Source organism: Sapajus apella, unplaced genomic scaffold (assembly GCF_009761245.1).
Source record: "Sapajus apella isolate SASKATOON/1434 unplaced genomic scaffold, GSC_monkey_1.0 scaffold7, whole genome shotgun sequence".
NCBI lineage: Eukaryota > Metazoa > Chordata > Mammalia > Primates > Cebidae > Sapajus > Sapajus apella.
The window spans coordinates 1,680,470-1,701,877 of NW_022436947.1; the positions used below are offsets into that span (position 1 = coordinate 1,680,470).

Below are 21,408 nucleotides of genomic sequence, written 5' to 3' on the forward strand. Positions count from 1 at the left end.
AACTCTGGAGCCATTTTTCTTGTATTTTCCACCATTTTTCTTAACAATATGCTTACATTACTATTTCTTTTTCTTTCTTTCTTTTTTTATTTTTTGAGATGGATTCTCACTCTGCTGCTCAGGCTGGAGTACAGTGGCATGACCTTGAGTCACTGCAACCTCCGCCTCCCGGGTTCAAGCAATTTTCTTGCCTCAACCTCCCAAGTAGCAGGGATCACAGGTGTGCACCACTCTGCCTGGCTAATTTTTGTATTTTTAGTAGAGACAGGGTTTAACTATGTTAGCCAGGCTGGTCTCAAACTTCTGACCTCAGGTGATCCACCCGCCTCGTCCTCCCAAAGTGCTGGGATTACAGGTATGAGCCATCACTCCCGGCTACATTACTATTTCTTGATATTCAACTTTGCACATTACTTGTTAACTTCCAGTCATGGTAGCGGAGGAGAAGCTCTCCTTCCCATACCCCCTTCTATATTCTTGCATCCCAGTATCTTATGAAATAAATGACTACTGTTCACGTTATTAGGAGGCAAACTGCTCACCCCCGAGCCACGCAGTGTTCTCGGACGACACTCCGTGATTAAACAGCGCTTTCCTCCCTCTGGACTTAAAGGCAGCTCTTCTTGGTTGCATTTGTCTGATTTTCTCTAAATCTACATGTTCCCCCAATGCCCTAGCGCCTCTACCATGCTGCAATCAGCAGTATTTTTCAGCTCTTCACCCTTTATTTGTTCCCTAGGCAGTCCCTCTGGCCCCCTCCTCCAATGTGGACAGAGGTGGCTTAGGCCGCAGCATGGCCCAACTCCTGGGAGGGAGGAGAAGGTGTCTTTTGAAAGTGGCCAGCAGTTTTCTTTTTCTTTTTTTTTTTTTTTGAGGGAATCTTGCTCTGTCTCCCAGGCTGGAGTGCAGTGGCGCGATCTCGGCTCACTGCAACCTCCGCCTCCCAGGTTTAAGTGGTTCTCCTGCCTTGGCCTCCTGAGTAGCTGGGATTACAGATGTACACCATCATGCCTGGCTAATTCTTTTTGTATTTTTAGTAGAGACAGGGTTTCACCATGTTGGTCAGGCTGGTCTCGAATTCCTGACCTCGTGATCCACCCTCCTCAGCCTCCCAAAGTGTTGGGATTATAGGCGTGACCCACTGCGTCTGGTGAAAGTGGCCAGCAGTTTTTTGGGTTTGGAGGTGAATGTTTCAGTTCACTGTGGGGGTGAAGTCCTTTGGTTTCATGAAGGCCTCTGGGACAGGTGGCTGCGTTCCCCCGTGAGGGGCTTCACGGTTCTGGCTTGGGGTGTTAATCAGACGTTCAGGCTGAGCCAGCAGTGAGTCCGTGTGAGATGTCGCTGAAGGTGTGAAGGACTGAGCTGACTCCTGTGGAAGGTTTTTTTTTTTAAGTACTCAAATGTCAACTTCGTTGTTTCTATATGTACACCTTTTTGTACTGAAAACTGTAAAAATTGCATAAAGTTTCCTCTTATTGCAACGCAAATTTTTGAAAGTCAGAAAATCTAATTACTATGCTCTAGCCAAACTACCTAATGCTTCCTTTATCCACAAGTAACTTTGCTTCAATTTCGTGATGTTGGGTTTCAGCTCACTGACTTTGGGCTTCTGAAACACATGGGAATACTTATATCCTCTTGGCTTCTTTGGGTCCAATCAAACAGTAGAGCTAAAGTTACATACAATCAAACTACACAGGTCCCTTATAAATTACAAGTATCATAGTGGGAAGAAAAAGATACGAGAAAAATATATCCTAGAATTCATTATCAAAATTATTGGTGTACAGTCTATACTAGCCTAGAGTAGCCTTCTCGGTCTGTTGTATAAAATTACCAGAAAGAAAAAAAAAGTGCAAGAACATGGTTTTCACATGTCTTATGGGCGAAGTGGCCTGGTGTCATAATTCCCTATTCTAGCCTTCTCAGAAGGATCCCATCCGCTAGACATGCAGAAACTGCAGGGACATTTGAATATTCCTCTTCTTGATGCGCTCTTAACTCCCTTAAGCCCAGTGTTCCTTAGTGTTCTTTCACGCTGCCTAGATCCTCTGCGGAGTAACATGTATCTGAATCTTGCCATCCTTTCTCTCTGCACAGACAGTAACAATGTTCTTACTCCTCCCCTCCTGTAAAGCGAGTCATCCCCGATTTCCCCGAGGATTACTGCTCCTGTGGACTGCTGGCGGAGTGAACGTTCTGACAGAGGGGAAGGGAATTCAGTACCTACTAGCGTTGGGAGTCAGCTTACTAAGGTTCTTTATCAATGTCTCAGAGAAGTTTTGAGAGGCCCCTGAATCATCCCGGGAATTTTCTTCGGTGAGCGTTTGTGAAGACTCTGGGGTGAAGGTTGGATTAGACTTCTGTGTTGGGTTCATCCTGGTCTTGACACAACACTAAGCTTCTCCTGGATCTTTGAAACCCAGCAGAAACTGAGGATGGACCTTCAAATTGCTACAAGGTATCCTGGAAAGAGGCTGAAAACCGGAGCTCCAAGGAGTGGTGGGAAGTTGGTGTTTTTGTCAGTAGTTGTTTTTTTGGTGGGGTGTGGGAGTCGTGCTGAAAGTTGCTTGCAGGAGATAAAGGAGTGGCTGAGCGGGGGAAGGTGCGTTTTCCCCATCTGTGCACAGAATCAGCCCTGCTGGGTCACACAGGGCATAGGGGTCTAGAGCACTGACGGAGCCCCTGACCTGGAGCCTGGTACCTCCATGGGTGCTGTGCCATTAGAGACAGTGGCCTCAAGGCTTGAGGTGGACCTCAAGACACAGAAGCCATGGCAGAAGAAGGGTACGATGATGACTTGAGACTAATTGGTTCAACAGATGTAGGGGACTCTTTCGAAGCTCCCCTGAAGGAACCAGGAAAGACTTCTGCAGGGCTGCGGGCTGAGGGTCTGTGTTCATCTGGGTCCTCAGAATCACTGTGACTTAGGGTATCAGTGCAAAGGGATCTCACGTCTCCCTAGACTGCTGGAAACTGGGCGTATGAGCATATTGCCTTCAGAGTGATTCACAGTGATAGGCAGGGTATTTTTACCCACATTGACAGCCAAGGAGTCTGAATCTCAAAGAGGCTTCGGTCACTAAGTGGGAGGAGAATGAGACCCTAAGTCACGTGCTTTCCCACTTGCATGGAAGATGGAAGTCACGTTGCTGGAAAGTAACAGGGGAAGTAACGGCCCCATTGGATCATTTAGGGTCCTTGGAATGAAGTAATTATTATGTTCAGTTCTGGGAATTGCATTTTAAGAGAAACAAGAATAAAGGAGAACACTTACTTCCTAGAGGGAAATCAGCTTTGTGAAACAGATGGGGTGTTTCTTTTTTGGCTTTTGTAACATTAGAGCGTCCTCCCTGGTCAGTGTTAGCAGCCCTGGGAAGCAGAGTTCTCTAGGGCTTCCACACAACGATCCCAGTGTTGTCACCGGGCGCCGTGGTATGCTCAGTGGCATGGGCGAGTGTGGCTGTTGTCTGCCCAGGGCCATCATCCATTAGCTAACGTCCTCTGTAGACAAGCATGCTTCTGTTGCAGCCTGATAAGTGAGGTGACTGTAGATGTCATGCATGACTAATTTACCCTTCTCAGGAAGTGAACTTCTTTTTGCCTCAGTTTCACAAATATGGGGTTCATGAAGTCTCCCCTCCCATCCCAGCTAGCTGCCCTGATGGTGGGATAAGGCGCTGACAATCAGCCATGTTCCTTCTGTGAACAGGGACAATGTCCCCTTGCCCGCTCCCTTCCCAGCTCTGGGGCTACAGTGTGAAAGGCAGGGTAGTGCTTTAGTGACTGGGGGGCTGTTGATCTTAGACACCAGCTGCTGTGATTCCTAGGACGCTTCTCATCAGTGGGATGCGAATGGGGGTCTCCCACATTCTGGTCTTCCTGGTCAGGTTGAATTTGCTGTGTTTTGTTTTTTTGAGATGGAGTCTGGCTCTGATGCCCAGGCTGGAGTACAGTGGCTTGATCTCGGCTCACTGCAAACTCTGCCTCCCAGGTTCAAGCCATTCTCCTGCTTCAGCCTCCTGAATAGCTGGGATCACAAGTGCCTGCCCCCATCCATGCCTGGCTAATTTTTGTATTTTTCATAGAGATGGGGTTTCTCCATGTCAGCCAGTCTGGTCTTGAACTCCAGACCTCAGGTGATCTGCCTGCCTCAGCCTCCCAAAATGCTGGGATTACAGCCACCACACCCAGCCAAATTTGTTGCGTTTTAATAGGAAAGTCCTTACTGATGTTTCAGGGTTCCCATATTCTAATGATTTTTTAAGTTCCTGTTGCATTCTAACCTCTTTATATTTACAGATTTGTTTTTGCCTCACTCACAGCCACTATCTATATTTTTACTGAGCTTCTTTGGACAAGGTGAAGGAGCTTCTTTTTCTGATTTCTTTTGATTTTCAGTGCTTTGCATTTCGAGTTCATAATTACGCAACCTCAGGTGTTTTCTGGGGTTAGGAGAAAATGGCAGCGTAAAGGCTCAGGAAGTGGCTAGGCTGGGAGTTCTGGAAATAGAGTCCAGAACACAGACTTAGAAACCCCTGATAAACCTGTGTGACCTAATCCTCCGAGGACTGAGCTATGTTGCCTCTCCTGGCCCTGGAAATACAGCACACAGGAAGCAAGAAGTTGCTGGCTATGCCTTCCCAAGCCCCAGAGGTGCATTCAGGCTGTATATTTGAGAATTGTCGTTGAGGCTTAGAGAAAATTGTTGAAGCTATTCCCGATTTGTACCAGTTAGTTTAGATTCAGCTGCAACAACTACAACTTAAACAAGATAGATGAAATTGTTTCTCATGTACATAGTTGAAGTCTATCATGTCAGCTTCCCCATTACTCAGGTTCTTTCCAGTTTTCTGGCTGCCTTCCTTAGGCTGTGTCTCATCCTCATGGTCCAAATTGACTGCTGGAGCTCCAGCCACCACATTTGACTTCCAAGCAGCAGGACAGAGGAAAGGGAGAAGAAGGACCTATGTTCTTTTTCCTGGAAGAACCATACTGTATTTTTGCTTACATCTCATTGGCTAGAACTTAAAATGGCCATGCCAAATTGAAGAGAGGCTGAGAAATTTAGTTCTTTGGCAGGGAGCACTGTTACTCTGAATAAATTTGGGGTTTGTTACTAAGTGGGAGAAGAGGCATTGCTACTGGGTTGGGTTAAGCAGCTAGCAGATTATAGAAAGCTGGGTTTAGTAGCTGTGAAATAAACAGATTATTGAGGTTTGTAATTCATTTACGCTCTCTTTGTAACCCTAAGCAGATCACTTTACTTTTTTGAGCTTCAAAATTTTCATTAAAAAAAAAAAAGGCTGTAATTAATAGCTTTGGTTGTTAAAGTGTGTTCAGAGAAGTTCTGGAGTTTCTTGGAGGCGACTCCGAGTTTAATGGGAATAACCAAAGCTGGAGTAAGAGTCCAAGTCAGGACTTCCCGGTCCCCTTCCCACCCCTCCAACCAGACCAGCTCTTTTCTCTCAGCTTTTTTAAGTTACCATGGCTCTCAGCAGCTCTAAAGCTCCATGCCAGGTGAGAAACTTCAGGAGCAACTGTGGAAAGTTTCTGGTTTCGAGAGAAGCAAGTTGGACAGGTTATGTAGGTTCAGGTTTCTGTGGTTCCGGAGGTAGAGGACCATGTTTCTGTAATTGTGAAAATCTAGGGCGGTATCAAGAAAAAGCCTGGTCATCTTTCTCTACTTCCGGAGGCATTGGACATAACTTTCTTGTCTCTGGGGACTTCAGAATATATTCCCTGAGGTCTGGAATCAAAAGAAAATGAATGCTGGAGTACGATCCAGATTTGTTTCCCTGTTCTGCCTTTTATTGCTTGTCGTAAAATTTCTCTGAACCTTGGCATACTCATCTATACAACGGGAATAGTAATGCCTACTTAGGACTACTGTGAAAATGGAACATAATCAAGTATGTAAGCTTAGTAGGTTGTGAGTAAACGTTCATTTACTGTAAGGTCACCCGTTCATCAGAGGGCCCCACACCCCGGGGTGGGGCAGGTACAGTAGGGAGGCCTGGGCTTAATGATTCAGCCACCTGGTGCATGAGGCTCAAGATAAAATTGATGCACTGGGACTCCAGAGCATCATCCTGAGCAGGTGTGCGGGCTGACTGCCTTTCTCATGCGGGTGTGGTGGTCTTTTTCAATCTAGAGTGTTGAAGAACCAACCAAATCCAGCATCTGGGCTTTGGTTGGGAGGGTGTTGTCTCTTTGAAATCTTTACTCTTTTCCTCCTTAATATATTTTTTTTTCTCATCATCAATTAAATACTCTGAAACCTTTTCCATCTTGAAACAAAAGAAATATCTTTCCCTCTAGGCGGATGACTCTTCCTGCCTATGTCTTTTTTTTTTTTTTTTTCTTTTTCTTTTGAGACAGAGTCTTGCTTGGTTGCCCAGGCTGGAGTGCAGTGGCCTAATCTTGGCTCACTACAACCTCTGCCTCCTGTGTTCAAGTGATTCTCCTACCTCAGCCTCCCGAGTAGCTGGGATTACAGGCGTGCGCCACCACACCTGGCTAACTTTTGTATTTTTAGTAGAGATGAGGTTTTACCATGTTGGCCAGGCTGGTCTTGAACTCCTGACCACAGGTGATCCGCCTGCCTTGGCCTCCCAAAGTGCTGGGATTACATGTGTGAGCCACTGCGCCTGCCTATGTCTTTTTTCACTGCTAAGAACTTTAAGTTGTTTACACCCACTGCCTCTCCTTTCTGCCCACCTGTGCTCCTGTGAGCTGGTTTGTGCCAAAAAATTTCCACTGAAACTGCTCTTGCCGAGGTCTCAAACAACCCCAGTAAGCAATTTCAGTTTGATATGACCTGAATGTCCCTGATTTCTTGGGCTTCCTGAGGTCACCCTTTAATAAAGTTAAAGTTCAGTGTGTAAATGGTCATCATGCATGTAAGTCCAGTGTGATCCCCAGTATTTCTGAGGATCCTCTGCCTCAGAGGGGATATGGGTTGAGGTAGATGCATGTCTTTTTTTTTTTTTTTTTTTTGAGATGGAGCCTTGCTCTGTCGCCCAGGCTGTCGCCCAGGCTGGTACAATCTCGGCTCACTGCAACTTCCACTCTCGAGTTCAAACGATTCTTGTGCCTCAGCCTCCTGAGTAGCTGGGATTGCAGGCACCCACCATCACACCACCTGATTTTTGTATTTTTAGTAGAGACAGGGTTTCACCATGTTTCCCAAGCTGGTTTCAAACTCTGAGCTCAGGCAATCTCCTCACCTCGGCCTCCCAAAGTGCTGGGATTACAGGTGTGAGCCTCTGCGCCCAGCCAGTTGCATGTCTTTCCATTTTCTCTCTCAAGTCCTGGTCTTTTTCCTATTTCTGAATCACCTGTGGGCTGCCCAAGCTCTCTAATTCACATCACCCTCAGATGTAAACGTACCCCCTTGTCTTCATACCCAAGGATACCACTCACCTACCCCATGCCACTGGGTGAGAGAGACTATTAAAGTCTCTGGAAAATTCCAAAGAATTATAGAAGAGAAAGCAAAGGAAACAAGACACCACCCGCATGCTTCTGAGGCTCTGGCCACCTAGCCCCAGGGAGCCTCATACCAGCAGCTCTTCTTCCTTGCCACTGTCTCCTGCCCCCTTGCTTCCTACATGAAATGTCCTACAATTATCTTAGCTTCTTTTAATCCTAAGGCTCACCCCAGAGTCCTATCTCTGAGGTCACTGCGAGCTGTGACCTTTCTCTATGCTGGAGCCTTTTGACTCACATTTATCTTTCAGGGGAAGGCAAGGGTGGGTGTTGGGGAGCCCCTCCTGTACATACCCAGCGGGTCCATGAAACACCTTCCCAACCAAAGCACAGCCCACCCTGTGGTATCTACCTCAGCCACACGTGGAGTTAATAGTTTCCAGGAATATTCTAGGCTTCCCTTCTGTATTAGTTCATTTGCATACTGCTATGAAGAAATACCAGAGAATGGGTAATTTATAAAGAAAAAGTTTAATGGACTCATCCTTCCACATGTCTGGGAGGCCTTAAATCATGGCGGAAAGTGAAGGAGGAGCAAAGGCAGGTCTTACATGGCGGCAGACAAGTGAGTATATGTAGGGGAACTGACTTTTATAAAACCATCAGATCTCATGAGACTTATTCACTATCACAATAATAGCACAGGAAAAAACCTGTCCCCGTGATTCAATGACCTCACACTGGGTCCCACCCACAGCACCTGGGGGTTATGGGAGCTACAGTTCAAGGTGAGATTTGGGTGGGGACACAGCCAAACCATATCACCTTCCTACCCTATTATCTTTTTCTCTGAATCATAGATAATAAGTTACAGATAATTATCCTTTCCCCCTAAACAGTTCCATTAGTATTACCTTAAAAAGGCATTTTCTTGGCTGGACACAGTGGCTCACACCTGTAATCCCAGCACTTTGGGAGGCCATTATGGGTGGATCACCTGAGGTCAGGAGTTCGAGATCAGCCTGGCCAACATGGTAAAACCCCATCTCTACTAAAAGTACAAAAAGAATTAGACAGGCATGGTGGTCTATACCTGTAATCCCAGCTGCTCAGGAGGCTGAGGCAGGAGAACCCAGGAGGCGGAGGTTGCAGTGAGCCAAGATAGCACCATTGCACTCCAGCCTCGGCTGCAAGAGTGAAACTTCATCTAAAAAAAAAAAAAAAATTTCTGTTACACAGTGCAATGACCAAACTTAGAAAAATAACTGTGATATAGTACAATTGTCTAATGCATAAACTTTATTTCAAGTTTTGCTAATTGTCACAAAGGAATTGTAGCAAAAAAAAACACCTCGTTTTTTTCTGGTCCAGAATCAAATCTAGGATCATACATTGAATTATTTAGCTGTCATGTTTGGTTTTTAGTCTTCTATGATGCAGAACAGTTCTTCAGTCTTTCTTTTTTATGACCTTGATATTTTTGAAGAGCACACCCCATTTATTTTGTATATATGTCCTTCAGTATGGTTTTGTCTGATATCCCCTTGTGATTAGACATATATTATCATTTAGAGTATACATTTTTGGCAGGAATGCTACAGAAGTGATGTTGTGTCCTATCAGGAGGCACATGATGTCTACCTGTCCCATTACTCCTGATAACTTTGATCATTCAGGGAAGGTGGTGTCTACCAGGCTTCTCCACTGTAAATTTCTTTCTTTCTTTGTAATTAGTAAGTGTCATGTATGGAGACACTTTGAGATTATGTCAATTTCTGTCCGTCTCTTAGCTGATGTTTCCTTGGACTCCATAGACCGCCATCTGCTCTTCTCATTCTATAGAGTTCATGGCTTTGCTGATATCTCTCAGACTTTCTCATTGGCCAGGATCGCTTTGGAGATACACAGCCCCCTCACAGGATGTCCTGTAACTACCTCAAACTCAACACTGCCCTTCCTGTTTGAACCTTGTCTCTCATCCCTCATGCCCACAAACCCACCCCTCCTCCCCTATTCCCTGCTGACAGTTCACAGCACCACCTCGCTCCAGGTCATCCATTAGCCTAGCTTCCTGGCATCGCTACAGTCTCTTCCCTTCCCCTTGCAGGGGATGCACAATCAACTACCAAGTCCCGTTGGTCTTGGGCTCCTAGTATTTTGTATTACTCCCATGGTTTGGGCCGCTATCATCTCAGTCTTGGTATCCTGCCGCAGTCTTCTCTGTTCTTCCTGCTCAGGACCTTGCTTTCCCTCTCATTCTTTCTCCATCATGATAGCACAGTGAGTTTCCTAAAGCACAGATCCCATGGTGAAGAGGAGAATGAGCGGGGTGGGTGCTGCTTAGAACCCCAGTGGCCTCCCACTGTCCTCAGATGCCAACCAACTCCTTCCTTTCGGGTGAGGCTCTGCTTACTTCTCCCACTGCCCCAGTTATGTTGATGTTTGCAGTTTCCTATTTTTAGTTGCTTTCTCTCCTTGAGTTTTCATGCATGAAATCTGGAGCACCCCCAATCATTTACCAGCTCTTGCTGCTGTTTTTGGATTCAGCTTAGATTTCACGTCACTCATCTTACAGACATTCCCTGACCCGTGGGTGTGAGTGAGATGCCCTTCCCAGGTGTTCCCCTGGCACTTGCTCCAACCCTGCTGTGACCCTTTTCACATTTTGAAAGGGATTATGTTTATTCTGATGCCTCCACGTTGGCTGTGAGCTCCTCTATGCCAGGAACCATGCCTTGTCCTTTCCTCATTGGGAAACTTCAACTCTTGCATTATCTGGCTCCAAAACACTTGCTCCACAAACATTTGTTGAATGAATAAGTGGGCAGGTGGGTGGAGGGGGTGAATACAGGCAGGACTGTGGTATAGCTGTGGGTTTTTGTTGAACTAGGGAAAGTTACCAGACTCTGCTGACTCAGACTTGGGTTCTGGGGACAGAGTTGCCAGTGTTTGGAGGCCAGCTGTTACAGGCCAAGGACATCCAGGAGGAACACCAGCAAAGAGATCAAAAGAATGAAGGCAGGACCTCGTCGGATAGTCAAGGTGCTTGTGACCTAGAAGGGCTGGAATTCCAAAGGAACAGGTTTCCAAGGCCCAGGTGACTCAGACAGGGTTGGGCACCAAGGCTCAGGAAGGGGAACTACCAGATAAGAAGGCAATCAGCAAGGCTTCTGCCCAGGTGGCTAACCACATGGCTGAAACCCTCCATTGACTTGGCAGCCAGTCCAGCCTACAGTTTCCTAGGGAACCAATAGCCAAGCAATCTGTGGCACAACTTGGCATGGAGCCTGGGACATTTTATGAGGGCCAGATGGCTGGACTCCGTGCATTGTCAGTGTTGCAGGGTGGGTGGCTGAGGGTCTCAGGGTTAGGACTCAGCACTAGGGCCGGGAGTGTCTGAAGGCTGGAAACTCACATATGTGAGAAGGACAGGAACAGAGAGTTGGGAGTCAGGAGAGCATAGAATCACAGCTTGGTGAGAGGTCCAGAGCCAGGGGTCATTGGTTCTAAGAGTCAAGATAAGAAAGTAAGTTAAAAAGAGACTAGAAGTAGCCACATGGTTAGAATCTGGGTCAAGACTATTATTCACGCCTTGAGAGCAGAAATCTGGTCTCTCTGTGCTGTCTCCATGCTGCCTAAAGCACTGCCTGAAGAAAAGAAGAGTCATCCAGATCAAACTGAGTCAGGAATCTCAGGGGAGTTACTTGAAGGTCAGGGCTCGATCATGGAAGAAGGAGCTCTTTCCACCCCAGCAGACAGACATAGTTCCAATGAGAGAACTGACTGATCGGGCGTGGTGGCTCACGCCTGTAATCCCAGCGCTTTGGAGGCCGAGGTGGGCAGATCACGAGGTCAGGAGATCAAGACCATCCTGGACAACATGATGAAACTCCCTCTCTGCTAAAATACAAAAAATTAGCCAGGAGTGATGGCATACGCCTGTAGTCCCAGCTACTCAGGAGGCTGAGGCAGGGGAATTGTTTGAATCTGGGAGACGGAGGTTGCAGTCAGCCAAGATCGCACCACTGTACTCCAGCCTGACAACAGAGCAAGACTCTGTCTAAAAAAAAAAAAAAATTTAAAAGTGTATTTATTTATTTTTAAGACAGAGTCTCACTCTGTCACCCAGGCTGGAGTGCAATGGTATGAGCATGGCTCACTGCAGTCTTGATTTCCTGGGCTCAGGTGATTCTCCTGCCTCAGCCTCCCAGTAACTGGACCACAAGTGCATGCCACCACATCCAGCTAATTTGTTGTAGAGATGAGTTTTTGCCATGTTGCCCAGGCTGGTCTTGAACTCCCAGGTTCAAGAGATCCACCCGCCTTGGCCTCCCAAACTGCTGAGATTACAGGTGTGAGCATGAGATCACAGATCATGCCCAGCCTTTTTAGTTTACTTACTAGGATTCATTCCTGAGTGGAACATTCACGGTAAAACAAAACAAAACAAAACAAAAACAAGAAAAAACATTGAAATAATCCTGGTACTAGGCAGAAGGTAATCTTTGCTAAGCGCTAGATTCCCAGCACCTTGGACACCCTAGCCCAGGTGTGAGAAGGTGGGGTAGCTTGTTGGGTATGTCCCATTGTTAAGCCAACCTGGAGTAGGAAGGGGGCTTCAGAGTGGGAAGCCGAGGGACTGGAAATGAACCTCTAGACCTGACTTGTCCTGAGAAGGCAAGAAGTGACAGAAACAGAAATGAAACCTAATCAACAGATATTTTCTGTCTTGATCTTACTCAGCAGATGATACTTAGATTGAAGCAGTTCAGAGCATGTGCACTGGCAGGCTGTTATATAACAGGGAGGGAAACTGTCATACGTAGTTGCAGATGGGTACACGATGCTCCATGTGTTGGATTTTTTCCTGGTGGCAGCAAGAACTAGGATGTAGGCACACCTGGGCAGTGATTGAAGGGGCTGTCGGACAAGTAGAAAATCCTGGACTGCTTATGTTGGGGAACGTGGGCTAGAAGTCTGGGCAGTAATCTCCAGCCACCAGTAACAGGAGCTCTGGGCTCTGAGGCTCCTGGTGGCTTTAGGCAGGAAGCCCGTTACACACGGGGCCTGGAGCCAGGCCTGTGTATGGGTAAGGAGCAGGGAGAGGCCTAGGGTGGAGGCAGGCATGTGAAGGCAAGGGAATGGGCCCAGAGTCTGCACAGGTGTGTCCTTTTTTCCAGTCTCATCAGTGAGTCTACCTGCTCCAAGGCTTATTGTCGTCGTCATCATCATCATCAAAATACCACATATGAATCACTTCCCCTTTGTTCAATTACCTCACTTAACTCTCACAAAACCCTGTAAGTCTGGAATTGCTATTATTCTCAGAAGGGGAAACCGAGGCTCAGTGTGGTTAAGTGACTTGCCAAAGGTCATACACCTAAGAAGTGGCAGAGCCATACCCTGACTGGATCAAGGACTGATGGACCCCAAACTCTGGTAGTAGCCTAGAGGGTTAGGAGCACAGACTGTGGAAACAGACGTGCCACTTGCATGGCTGTGGCAACTCTGTAACTCAGTTTTCTCACCTGTGAAATGGGGGTGATGGTGATAAGGGAGCTGCCTCATAGGGAGTGCTGAGGATCAAGTACGCAACTGTGAAATATGACTACTTCAGGAGGGGGGTTGCTTGGTTTAGCAAATCAAATACAGGATGCCTAGGTAAATCTGAATTTCAGTTAAACAATGGATAATATTTTAATTAATTATTGAGATGGAGTCTCACTCTGTCACCCAGGCTGGGGTGCAATGGTGCGATCTCGGCTCGCTGCAACCTCTGCCTGCTGGATTCAAGCAATTTCCCTTCCTCAGCGTCCCTAGTAGCTGGGATTACAGATGTGCACTGATACGGCTGACTAATTTTTATATTTTTAGTAGAGACGGGGTTTCGCCATGTTGGCCAGGCTGGTCTTGAACTCCTGGCCTCAGGTGGTCCGCCCACCTTGGCTTCCCAAAGTGCTGGGATTACAGGTGCGAGCCACCGCACCCAGTCTATTTTATTTATTTTTTAGATAGACTCTCACTCTATTGCCCAGGCTGGAGTGTGACAGTGCAGTCATGGTTCACAGCAGCCTCAACTTCCTGGGCTCAAGCGATCCTCCCACCTTAGTGTCCTGAGTAGCTGGGACTACCAGCGTGCACTACCACGCCCACCTACTTTTTGTATTTTTTTGTAGAGATAGATATTTTTTTGTTACGCAGGCTGGTCTCAAACTCCTGGACTCAACCAATCCTCCTGCCTCGGTCCTCACAAAGTGTTGGAATTTCATGCATGAGCCACCATGCTCAGCCAGATATTTTAGAAAAAAGCCTCGAACTGTTTGAGGCGTACCTATGGTAAACATTATTTACTGATTAGCTGAAATTCAAATTTAACTGGGCATCTTATTGTTTTTTTTTTTTGAGACAGTCTCTCTCTTTTTTTTTTTTTTTAAAAGACGGGGTTTCACCATGTTGGTCAGGTTGGTCTTGAACTCCCCAACCTCAGGTGATCCACCTGCCTTGGCCTCCAAAGGGCTTGGATTACACGTGTGAGCCACCACGCCCGGCCACTCTTGCTGTGTCACCAGGCTTGAGTGCGGTGTCGCTATCTTGGCTCACTGCAACCTCAGCCTCCCAGGTTTCATCGAATAGCTGGGATTACAGGCGAGCACCACCACACCCAGCTAATTTTTGTATTTTTTTGGTAGAGATGGGGTTTCATCATGTTGGCCAGGATGGTCTTGATCTCCTGACCTCGTGATCCACCCTCCCAAAGTGCTGGGATTACAGGCGTGAGCAAACACGCCCGGCCACATCTTGTCTTTTATGTGGCAACTGTGTTGAGGGGGCTTCTAGAGGGAGCCTCGAACGACATGCCTGGCTCAGGTGCAGGGCTCTAGCGATGCCGGATATTTGACTGTTGTCTCTGCCTCCAGGCTCTGTTCCTGCAGTTTCTTACCCCACCCCCACACCACGCCCTCTCCTGGCCTCTGAAGACTTCCCTCACTTCTGGCCTCCTCTTTGTGATCGTTGGGGAGTCTTCATGGTGAGTTCTTCCCCGACCGACTGCACCTTGAGACTGGCTCACACAATTTAGCCCCTAATTATACAGGTTAGGTCCATTTGCTGTTTTTTTCAGGTGAGTTACTCTCCTCCCCTTAACTAGGCTCTAGTGCCTTTCAGGCAGGGACTGTGTCCTCTGGGACCTGAGCATGGATCGGTTTCAATAAATCCCTGCTTGAGTGGTTGTAGAAATGGAACCATTCCTCTTCCAGGAACTGGCTAATGAAAGAGCCACTTTGGTTTTCTTAGTAGCTGTTGTGCTGCTGGAGTAACCCAGCAAAGCCTTGGCATCTGCAGGTCGCTCGCAGTCAGCCTCTCTCACTTCTCTTTCTCACAGAGGGGAGAGGCTTGGGCTGCAGCTTGTTGTTTTCTCAGCCAAGGAAGTAGCACCCGGAATGAAAGGGAGGGCACCTCCCTTCAATTACAAAAAGGAACTGACAGCCAGCACAGAGACCCTTAGAACAGAACGGAGGAGGGTCACTGACAGGCATCTTTGTCACACCTCTGGTGACACTGGCATTGCGGCTGTGCTGAGCAGCAGGGCCTGCCTGTCTCCTCCGCCTTGTCCCCTGGCCAGGGCTTGCTCTTGGATGGACATGCTGACCTCTGATATTTTCCTTCCTGCTCTTGCCCTGTTCCTTGCCTTGCCCAGGCGAGGGCCAGTGCAGAGCCATGGCTCCCAGGCTGCCCTTGCGCACACTTGTGCCGCTTTGCTGAAGCCTAACATCTCAAGCTAGTGAGTCCCCTTGAGAGAGCTGTCAGAACAGATTGCCCGTCCCACCCTAGGAGTTTCTGGCTCAGTAAGTCTGGGGTGGGGCCTGGGAATTTGCATTTCTATCAAGTTCCCAGGTGATGCCAAGATGGCTGGTTCCAGGAACACTCTCTGAGACCCACTGTGCTAAAGGTTCTGGCTCAGCAGTTGGTGAGGATTCTGAGTGCTCTGTGGCTCTCAGCTCCTGATTTTCAGCAATCTAGAAAGACAAGGGATCCCAAACCAAGATGACACTCCTCTGCAGCCTTGTTTATTTTGCTGGCATCCCTGTGGCAGGAAGGATGTTAGCTATGGGCATTACAGGTGCAGCTGGTCTGTCTGGGGAGGCCCTCATCTTATCATGAGCAAGTGCACTGTAGGGGATATGTGAGTTGGAAGAGCAAGTCTTTCCCTCAACGCCTTTATCATCTAATGTGAAACAAGCGCTCGCTTTGACAGCACATATACATGTACTAAAAAACTGGAAGGCTACAGAGAAGATTAGCACGGCCCCTGTGCAAGGATGACGTGCAAATTTGTGAAGCATTGCATTAAACAATTAAAATAATGTGAAACAAATGAGAACAGGCAACCACTGATCCTTTGTCATGTAAATGACCCATCCTCAGTATTGGGTTCTGTGGGTGCTCATTCTCCCAGCTGCTGGGGACATGGGTGGCTGATGGCTGCTATTAGTTGAGTCCCTTTCCAGGAATTACCCTCCTTGCTGAAGGTCACCCCTTCCCTCCAGGGCAGCCCATATTAAGGATTGGTCATTGCCCAGGTATGGTCTCCTAGCTCCAACTCAGGACAGCTCTGAAGGGCCATCCCAGCTCCAGAGCTCTCTGTGGGATCCTGGGATTGACTGAGGTTCCTCCCTCTGCCCCACCTGTTCCCTTTGCTCCCCATCAGCGACAGATCCTGGGGCCATGCTCTGCATCCAGTCTCACCTCAGAATCTGTTTCCTCTGGGAACTCAAGACATCTATTTGTCCCTAAATCTGGGGACACTAGTGCAGAGACACTAATACTTCTGGAAGTCTGTGGAGTGTTCACATGGAGAAAGAAGTGGCTGGCAGTAAAGGGGTCTGACTTCTTTTTCACACTCTCTGCCCTGGCTCCCTCCTCCTGGAACCCAAGGAGCCCACTCGGAGGGCCTAGAGCTTTGACGCTGCCTATTCGCTCATCCCCCTTCCACCTGTACTTGGCATTTCCACACCAATTTATGAACCTTCACATCCTTCCTTATCCTAACTAATTTCTAAGCTGTGACCTTTTGTCAGTCCCATAAAAGTCACTTGGGTAGATAGCATCTTCAAGAAGAGATAAAAAGAGGAGTCTGGGCACAGTGGCTCACGCCAATAATCCCAGCACTTTGGGAGGCCAAGGCAGGCAGATCACCAGGTCAAGAGATCGAGAACTATCCCGGCCAACATGGTGAAACCCCATTTCTACTAAAAATCCAAAAATTAGCACATGCCCAGCTACTCAGGAGGCTGAGGCAGGAGAATCACTTGAACCCAGGAGGCAGAGGTTGCAATGAGCTGAGATTGTACCACTGTACTCCAGCCTGGCAACAGAGCAAGACTCTGTCTCAAGAAAGAAAAAAAAAAAAAAAAAGAAGCCAGGCACAGTGGCTCATGCCTGTAATCCCAGCACTTTGGGAGGCTGAGGTGAGAAGACTACTTGAGCTCAGGAGTTCAAGACTAGCCCTGTCTCCACTCAAAGTTAAAAAAATTAGCTGAATGTGATGGCTCACACCTGTGGTCTCAGCTACTTAGGAGGTGGAAGTGGGAGGATCACTTGAGCTCAGGAAGCTGAGGCTGCAGTAAGCTGTGATTGTGCCACTGCACTCTAGCTTGGGTGACACAGTGAGACCCTGTCTTAAAAACAAGGCCAGGTATGGTGGATCATGCTTGTAATCCCAGCACCCTGGGAGGCCAACGCGGGCAGATCGCCTGAGGTCAGGAGTTTGAGACCAACCTGGCCAATGTGGGGAAACCCCATCTCTACTAAAAACACAGAAAATTAGCTAGGTGTGGTGATACACACCTGTAATCCCAGCTACTCAGGAAGCTGAGGCATGAGAATCACTTCAACCTAAGAGGCAGAGGTTTCAATGAGCCAAGATCGTGCCACTGCACTCCAGCCTGGTGACACAGCAAGACTCCATCTCAAAAACAGAAACAAAAAAAACCAAAAAGATATAAAAATAACGTTTGGAATAAAAATGGCACTGAAACTCTGTATTGAATCTTGGTAGTGATCCCCTGTTAAGATGCTGTGGGAGTTAATTGTAATTAACTCTTTGATTACAAAGAATCTCTTTAAACATGAAGCTCCCCAAGGAGTTCTGGATGTCAGAACCATTGTCCTTATAATGACTTGTGGGTCCAATATAGGGAACTCACTGAAGGTAATCAGGATAATTCTAAGTTATTCTAATTGCATAATTCCACTTGGTTGGGCAAATAGTAGTCATGTAACATATACTGAGAGAGGAAATGGGTGGGTGAGGCTCAACATTTCTGTCAGGTGTTTCTTAATGAATAACACAGATGGTATCAGCTAATGTTGAGATTGTAAAGTTATTGCTACCATGTTTGGGTAAGACTTTTGTAAGTAGTGGCCCCTAACCACTTCCAAGTCCCCCAGGTCCTACGGAATATGAAAAAGAAAGGTCTATTTGGAAAATAGACCTTGTAGCTCAAATGTGCCCCGAAAGTTCTTGACCCTCCCAGTAATCAGTTTCTTCTCCCTTGGGAAGGGCACCATCCCCGAGCACCCTTCTCTCTCAAGGTCAGCCACGGCTCAGTCCACTCACCTCTCTACAAGGCTCTCTCTACCAGGGCAGGGACCACGTGTCTTTATGTCCCCAACCACAGGTCCTGGCATCCTGGAGGTCCTTCATAAATATTTATTGAGTGACCAAATAAATTACATAGCATAGGAATAATGGCAATTAATTTTATTTGGAGAAAATGTCATTCTTCCAAAATCCTTGAAAGTGATCAAAATGAAACAGAAAGCCAGGCATCTATGCCAGTGGCAGCACACAAAACAAGACTGATTAGACAAGTGGAAAAAAAAAAGACGTTTTCTGCGAATCTGGGTTCATTTTATTCTCATCTTTTCTGGAAACTGGGGCTTTCTGTATCTTTTTGACAGAGTGGAGGGCACTGAGTACAAAGAGCATAATGACTTTCTTTGTTTTACCGTAAGGCTGACTTCTCCCCCCTGCTTTTAGATTTTGCCTGATTCTCATAAATAGGCAAAAACTGACAACTTAGATTTCCTCAACATCTTAGCTATAGCTCCATTTACGAGAATTCAAAATGTATAACAGTAAGTCAACAGAAAACTCAACTGATTGATTTAGAGTTAATGCTTAGGTAAGACAGACTTTTACATTCATTATATAACATCTTCTATGAGCAAGTTACATACCTTTTAATGTTTCCAAATATCAAAGTAATTTCAAAATGGCATTCATGTATATTTCACGTTTAATATATTTTATTCCCTACATTTCTCAGTTCCCTTCCCCCCCCCCCCCCAGAAATATCTGTTTCATCATAGCTTTGACTTTTTGTTACAATAAAAAACTCTGGCCCTCATAATTTCTTTAAAAAACATCGAATATACAAAGAAAAAGTTCTGGAAAAGAGAATAATAATAGCTAACATTTACTAACATTATTGAGATTTACTGAGTACCAGAGACATTCTAAACATTTTCCTCCTGTTTTCTTTGAGATGGAGTCTTGCTCTGTCCCACAGTGGTGCAATCTCAGCTCACTGCAACCTTCACTTCACAGATTCAGGTGATCCTCCTGCCTCAGCCTTCCGAGTAGCTGGGACTACAGGTACATACCACTACTTTTTGTATTTTTAGTAGAGATGGGGTTTCACCGTGTTGGCCAGGCTGGTCTTGAACTCCTGACCTCAACTCATCTTCCCACCTTGGCCTCCCAAAGTGCTGGGATTACTGACAGGAGCCACTGCCCCCGGCTGTCACCTCATTGAATCTTCACAACAACTTCATGAGGCAGATGCTATTAAATTCACCCCCACCTTGCAGGTGAGGCTCTTGCCCAAGGCCATGCTGGTATGAGGGGGTGGAGCTGGGATGAGAACTCTAATCTGTTACACAAAGCCTGTGCACTCAATACCCCAGGATCCTGCCTGCCTCCCATGAGATAAGAGGGGGGCATAGGAGTTCTTGCTTTAGCTCTGTCAGTGAGAACTCAGATATTATTATTGCCTGTAAGATTTTCTCCAGTGTTTGGCTGAGCCTGTTTGATCTGAGGTTGCTTGGCTGTGTTCATCCTCTGTTCCATGTAAAAGAAGACTCTGCTTGCTGCTTTCTCTCCTCTCTCTCTTTCTTTCTCTCTTCTGTATTTTGTTGCTATATATTTTTAGGCTTTTTTATTGGATTCTCATCAAAAGAATATTTCTTCTACTTCTGCTTGGTAGACACTTGAGCTTCCTTCCATCCCATACTCTCCCCCACTACTCAGGGAATGCCACCAAAAGCAATCAGAGGTCAGAGGTCAATGGCAGGAATCAAAAGACACCAGCTTGGTCACCTAAACAATAGTTGCGGGTCAGATAATTGAAAACTGAAAGGCTAACAAAAACTTCTGCATCTGTGAACCAATTAATTCGGCCCCTGTGTCCCTATGGAATGCATGCCAGACATCTCAGATTTGGTGTGGGCAGAACTGACAAAATGCTTTGCTAAGGTAAAACCCTCACAGACAAGCAGAGCTTTCTAGAAAAAGACTTGGCATCTCAGAGACCTTCTATTATCCTATTCATATATTCCATTTACTATTCCAACCAATGTTCATGGTCTGCCTGCTGGGAGCAGGGCACACACTCCTGTAGGGAGTGAAAGGTATTTTACCCATGAAGTCAGGGGACTCTAAAGATGGCCTTTTCTCTACTGGGGTAAAGGGAGCATGATCTCAGTGAGGCTAGGTGCCTACACCCTGTCACCTGTTCTCTCTCTTTCCATCGGCCGTTCAAACTCCACTCACTTGGCATGTAATCAGACACTCTCTCTACCTGCCTTTCCTGGACAAGGAGTAAATTTTGTTCTGGAAAGAGAGGCTTTGTGCTCTGCCAACTTAGGGCAACCCACATGCCAAAAGTTAATCAGGTTTGGGGTCTGTATTTAGACTTTGGTTGTCCAGACTCCTTATGTAACCTCCCGTAGAGGGGGCTTCCTTGTTAAGCAGCTGTCTCTACCTGCCAAGCAGCCTTTTTTTACCCGCGTAAGGGTTAAGGGGACTCTCAGAACTCCTGTGCATGGTACCTAACTCTTTAGCACCAATTCACTGGTATCCATTCAACAGTGTTTACTGAGTAAATAATAATAATAATAAATATATTCATTTGTGTATTCATAGGAAGAGCAATGTACTTATAAAGAAAGGAAGGTCATACAGCAAAACATGGAAGGTCATGTGTGAACTGGTCTTTTTGTTTGTATTTCTCTGTAGTTAAAAAGTTTTCTGTGCTAGATTAATTTTAAAATTAGAAATAAAAAATTGTATTTTATTTTTTGAGACAAGGTCTTGCTCTGTCACCCAGGCTGGAGTGCAGCGATGTGATCATGGCTCACTGAGGCCTCAAACTCCTGGGCTCAGGTGATCCTCCTGCCTCAGCCTCCCAGGAAGCTGGGATTGCAGGTGTGCACCACCACACCCAGCTAAAATGCTATTTTATAGTATTATTGATCACTTAGATGAACAAAGCATGCTTCGTAGTATTATGTAGAGATACACTTCTGCTTCTAGCCATAATAGAGAAGCGGGGACCAGATTTTCCCTCCCGCCTAAAACAATTTGAAAACCAGACAAAATATGTGAACAAACTGTTTTCAGACATTGTGCAACAGGTAGTGCAAGACAATGAAAACTGAAAGAATGGAAACATATGAGGGGAAGCATGCAATTCCCCCGGATTACTGCCAGGAGAGAGTTCCTGGTTCTTAGCGCTGGGAGGAGGAACCCAAATGGAGCCCATTGGTGTCCTTGAGAAAGAAGACTTCAGGGTTTAGGAAAGCCAAGGTGGCTGGAATTTGCAGGGTAGAGTAATGGAGAGGAGAAAGCATCGTGCACACACACATGCAGATTGAGAAAGAAGACTCTGAAGACCTGTGGAGGGCTCCTCATGA

The 21,408-nt window shown here is 46.6% G+C and overlaps 2 pseudogenes; one reads left to right on the top strand and one right to left on the bottom strand.

Moving 5' to 3' along the window:
• Nucleotides 1-1,674: 1,674 nt before the first annotated feature.
• Nucleotides 1,675-2,511, bottom strand: LOC116549998 (annotated as a pseudogene).
• Nucleotides 2,512-15,684: 13,173 nt separating this feature from the next.
• Nucleotides 15,685-15,784, top strand: LOC116550455 (annotated as a pseudogene).
• The last annotated feature ends 5,624 nt before the right edge of the window (nt 15,785-21,408 follow it).